We start from the raw sequence: 6000 nt of genomic DNA on the forward strand, positions 1-6000 counted from the left end.
TTTGGGGAGCAAAATTACCCCTGGTTGAGAACCACTGTTCTAATCGTTTATTGATAGTGAATATGGTAGTGAATAGTCAGTAAAGGATTTTGTGGAATGACTTCTGTTCACTTTTCTATACATAATTTAGGGTGATACATTAAATGAAAGACACATTAAAATGACAAATCTGTTAAAAGCAAGCCCATTGGCTAAAAAGACAATGTCAGTGGGGTACCTGGGTGGCTCAGTTGGTTAAGGGACGGACTCCTGATTTTGGCTCAGGTCAAGATCTTATGGTTTGTGGGATCAAACCCTGCATGGGGCCCTACACTGACAGCATGGAGCCTGCTTAGGATTCTCTCTTTCTCCCTCTCTCTCTATTCCTCTCCCACTCACATGCACACACTCTTTCTCTCTCTCTCTCTCTCTCTCTCTCTCAAAATAAACAAACATTAAAAAATTTTAAGTAGCCCAATAAAAAATAGGCAATAGATTTGAGAAGATATACAGATGAGAAATAAATACATGAAAATACGCTCAGCATCATTGTCAATAAAGAAATGTAAATTTAAAACATAAAAACCTGGGGCACCTGGGTGGCTCAGTCCAGTGAACGTCTGACTCTTGATTTCAGCTCAGGTCGTTACTCCAGGGTTGTGGGATCAAGCCCCATGCTTAGTGTGGAACCTGCTTGGGATTCTCTCTCTCCCCCTGCCCCTCTTCCCCACTCATGCTCTCTCTCTCTCTTTCTCTCTCTCTAAATTAAAAAAAAATTAGAAGCACCTGGGTGTCTTAGTCTGTTAAGAGTCTGACCTCAGCTTAGGTTATGATCTCTCAGTTTGTGGGTTCAAACCTTGCGTCGGGCTTCACGCTGATAGCTCAGAGCCTGGAGCCTGGTTCAGATTTCTTTGTCTCCCTCTCTCTCTGCCCCTCCCCTGCTTGTGCTGTCTCTTTCTCTCTCAAAAATATATACATAAAGGCATACCACTACACACTTAATAGAATGGCTAAAATTAAAATGACCATAATAAATATTGGCATTTATGTGGAGGAGCTGGACCTCTCGTACACTGCTAATTTGGGAAACAGTTTGATAGTTTCTTTAAATTCTAACCGTGCAACGGGGCACCTGGGTAGCTCAGCCAGTTAAGCATCTGACTCTTGATTTCAGCTCAAGGGATCAAGCCCCTCATTGGGCTCTGCACTGACAGCACAGAACATGCTTGGGATTCTTGCTCTCCCTCTCTCTTTGCCCCTCCCCTGCTCGCTTTCTCTATCTCTCTCTCTCTCAAAATAAATAAATAAACATTTAAAAAAAATCTAACCATGTATCTGCCATATGATCCAGCTATCCCATTCTTAGTTGTTTTCCAAGAGAAAAGAAAATATATGTCTATACAAAGGCATGTACAATATTTGCATTTCAAGTGTATTTGTAATAGTCAAAAACTGAAAACAACCTAAATGTCCATCAACAAATGAATGGAAAAGCAAATTAGAGTATATGCATATTACACAACATGGATGAATCTCAAAATAATACTGAGTGAAGGAAGTTATACGAATAAGGGTACTATTTATATAAAACTTTATAAAAATGCAAACTAAACTTTAGTGACAGGATCAGTGAATGTGTGAGAGTGGGGATGAGAGTGGGGAGAGTGATGAATATATTTAAGATCTTGATTATGGTGAATATGTGTAATATATAAACTCATTAAATTGTACACTTCTAATATGTACAATTTATTGTATGCCAATTATATCTCGATAAAGTTTTTTTCAAAAATTTTAATGCTTATTTATTTTTGAGAGAGAGAGACAGAGCACAAGCAGGGGAGAGGCAGAGAGAAGGGGAGACACAGAATCCAAAGCAGATTCCAGGCTCTGAGCTGTCAGCACAGAGCCTGATGCAGGGCTCAAACCCATGAGCTGTGAGATCATCATGTTCTGAGCTGAAGTCAGATGGTTAACCGACTGAGCCACCCATGCACCTCAGTAAAGCTATTTTTAATGTTATAGGTAACAATAGTCTACATGGCCAATCATATCAGAAATACATGCAAGAAAGTCTAAGTTGTTGAACCATGAAACTGGTAGATATATTTTTCTGATATCATACTCAACAGCAGTGGTTTACCTTGAGGAAAATAATACCAACTCTTAAATCTTGAGTTCCCCTACCTATGTCAAATGATAGCTACAATTTGTGCAAGATTCCATCTTTATGTTACACTTAATATAAAGTTTAATTTTTTTTAAATTTTTTTTAACGTTTATTTATTTTTGGGACAGAGAGAGACAGAGCATGAACGGGGGAGGGGCAGAGAGAGGGGGAGACACAGAATCTGAAACAGGCTCCAGGCTCCGAGCCATCAGCCCAGAGCCTGACGCGGGGCTCGAACCCACGGACCGCGAGATCGTGACCTGGCTGAAGTCGGACGCTTAACCGACTGCGCCACCCAGGCGCCCCTAAAGTTTAATTTTTAAGAAAAGAGATTGAAATATAGAGTGAAAAAAATCTTGGGCTCAATGAACAATATTCTTCAGGAATCATGGGAAATCTCCCGGAGCCACATGATGCTGGCTTTTTCATCCATCCAGCCTGGAGTCAGAAGGTACACAGTATCCTGGCTTATGGTACAGGCTTTGCCCCCATACAGGGATCTGTCACCACCACTGGGCAGAGAGTGTCTCTTGTTGTCTTTGTAGAAAATTACTGAGCACAGAGACCTCCACCATCCTGGTTTTTCACACCACAGTCTGCAGCCCTAAGAGTTGGCAAGTCTGTCCATACAACTGGCCATAGACTTTCCTGCTTGCAGACGTGTCCATCATTTACATATGCCCTCTGCATGTGCTGGGGTTTACAATCTCCTCCTAACATTATTTTGAAAGATCAGCCAGACATGGTCTTCGTCTATTCCTCTACTACTTGTTAACTGACTCTGGGCAAGTCCTGGCCTCTTGAAACTACATCTGTGATATGGGGCAATAAGGACATCTATATCATATCCTCCTGAGAGTGTATGTTACAATCTCTTGTGAAACCAGAAGAAAGTAAACACAGAACAAATGTATGATATTATTGCCACCATGTTCATGATTTAATAATAACAGCTAATATTTGTTGATCACTCACAATGTGCCTAGCCCTATGCTAAGTGCTTTACAAGTACAAGTTACAACAGCCCTGTGAGGGAGGAACAGTTATTACTTCATTTCACAGAGGGAGAAATGGAGAGTCAGAAAGGTTAAGTAACTTGCCCAAGGTCATCAGATGTTGAGGCTGGAAAGCGAATTCAGGTCTGTCTGACCACAGAGCCCACATCCCTCCCAGCAGTCTCCACTGACTTCTGCCCATGTGGCCTCAGAAAGCTCTGGTCACTCCTTTCCAAACCCAGTGGTCCTAGAACTTCAGAACAAGGTGTCTGATTTACTTCTTGTAGTAGGCTGAATAATGCCCCCCAAAGATATTAAGCCATAATCCATGGAACCTGTAAATGTTACCTTATTTGGAAAATGGTTCTTTGTAAATATGATTAAGTTAAGGCTGTTGAGATAGGGAGATTATCCTGGATTATCTCGGTGAGCCTTAAATGCAACCACATGTGTCCTTGTAAGAAAGAGGCAAGCCAAGATATTACTGAGTGCCCAGGAGCTAGAGAAGCTAAAGAAGGGGGAGAGAGAAGCAGCCAAAGGTTGGACCCAGACCAGGAGACAAAGCCAGAGTTGGAATAAAAGCTGCTTTTGCCAAACAAGCAGCAACTAAAAAAATTAAAAAGATGCCAGTTATCTTTGGACTGCTCACCTCCTTCCTTTCTTTCCAATATGTGATAGCTCCATCCATTAGGAAGTTCTTTGCTGCTGGGGTATGGAGAACAAACATGCAGCTTCCCAGGAAGATAGGGGTGATCACTGGAGCCAACATAGACATTAGCAAGGAGACAGCTTGGTAGCAGAGGAGCCCAACTATGCATTGCCTACCAGGATATACTTAAGGGGGATAATCTGCTGGCCAGTGAAATCTAGGCCAATACAAAGAACTCTCAGATGCTAATTCAGAAACTGGACCCGTCCAATACCAAATCCACCTGAGCCTTTGCTAAGGGCTTTCTGGCAGAGAAAAAACAGCTCCATATTTTGACCAACAAAGCAAGAGTGATAATGCATCCATATTCCAAGACAGCTGGTGACTTTGAAACCCACCTAGGAGTCAACCACCTGGGCCACTTCTTTTGTGCCCACTTTCTCCTGGAGCTGCTGAAAACATCTGCACCCTCACAGGTGATGAACCTGTCATCAGTAACTCACCATGCTGGCAAGATTCATTTCCACAAACTCTAGGGTAAGAAGCACTACAGCCAGGAGTTTTGCTCATTGCCACAGCTAGGTGGCCAATATATTTTTAATTGGGAACTGGCCAAGAGGCTCCAAGGCACAGGGGTCACCACCTATGCAGTGCACCCAGGCATCATCTACTCCCAACTGGTCTAGCACTACTTCTTGTTGTGCCTGCTCTGGAGGGTCTTCTCCCACTTCATCAAGTCAACATGGTAGGGGGCACAGACCAGCCTCCACTGTGCCTTGGTTGAGAGCCTGGAGCCCTAGTGTGACAAGTACCTCAGTGACTGCAGGAGGACCTGGGTGCCCCAAGGGTCTGAAATAGCAAAACCATTGAGTGCCTGTAGAATGTCACTGTGAGCTTCTAAAAATCCAGGACCAGTCCGGCCACAATGAAAAGGGACAAAGGAGAAGGCCCACCCTGAAATATTGTCCTTCTGGTGGGGCTATTGTTGAAAATCTTGCCCTACTCTGATTCTCCTGACCCTTATAGAAACCTTTGCCTATCCAACACTCTTGTGAAGTTGGTTCATGGTACAAGACATTCACATCTGCAGAGTATTCTCCAAGACTTACAAGAATTAGCTGTTCTCTTGGGGCAGGAGGACTGGGCAGATCCCAGGTTGGTCATGGGGAAAGCAGAAGAGCCTAGGAAATTGGGGCAATTTTTTCACTAATACCAGAAATGCCAGCCAGCATGCTCAGCTGAGGTAACAGGAGCATCAGTGTTTCATATTTCCAGGGACAGTAAGACTCAAACTTTTGACTGATTGCTTTCATCTTTGAAATACTAGTCACTCAGGAAATACTAGTCATTCAGGAAATAGGAAATTTTTGGTTAACTTTGGACAACTTTCATTTCTTCCTCTGAGCACATTGGAGCTATTGCATGAAGCTGGACCTTCCCATTTTCTTTTTTTCAGTTTTTTTTTTGTATTAAGAAATTTTCCAGGCTTTATTGAGATATAATTGACACATAACATTGAGTAAGTTAAGAGCTACTCATTTTCAATCATGCAGATGGTTTCCTTTTCAAAAGAGTCCCCTTTACCTCAATTTTTAGAGAAAATAAAGACTGTGCATTGAAAAGACAAAAGAAATAAGTAGGAGATTTAAGAGATACACACAGAAGAAGGCAATGTAAAGATTAAACACAGAAAGATATGAGGAGGTTAACCTTGAAGATTGTAGCAATGCCACCAAAAGTCAGGGAATAAAGACAGTGACCGGAAGTGGAAGAGGTAAGGTAAGGCATGATTCTCCCTAGAGCCTGTGGAGGGAACACAGCCCTCTGACAGCTTGATATTGACCGGTGATACTGATTTCAGACATATGGCCTACAGAACCATGAGAAAATAATTTTCTGTTGTTTGTGTCAACAAGTTTGTGGTAATTTGTTATAGCAGCCAGAGGAAACTAATACAGATTTTGGTACCTGGAAGTGGAATGCTGCCATAACAAGTACCTAAAAGTGTGAAAGTAAATTTGGAGTTGGATAATGGATAGAGGCTAGAAAAATGTTGAGAAGCTTGATGGAAAAATCCTAGATTGAATTAAACAAATTGTTGGTAGAAATATTAACACTGAGTGTTACTCTGGTGAGATCTCAGAAGGAAGTGAAGAGCATGGGAGATAAAACATATATCATTTTAGAAAATACGTGTATTGTCAAAA

The 6000-nt window shown here is 42.0% G+C and overlaps 1 pseudogene; it reads left to right on the forward strand.

Annotated features, from left to right (window-relative positions):
• The first annotated feature begins 3767 nt into the window (after positions 1–3767).
• Positions 3768–4801, forward strand: LOC101082802 (annotated as a pseudogene).
• Positions 4802–6000: the final 1199 nt, after the last annotated feature.

Source organism: Felis catus, chromosome X (assembly GCF_018350175.1).
Source record: "Felis catus isolate Fca126 chromosome X, F.catus_Fca126_mat1.0, whole genome shotgun sequence".
NCBI classification, from domain to species: domain Eukaryota; kingdom Metazoa; phylum Chordata; class Mammalia; order Carnivora; family Felidae; genus Felis; species Felis catus.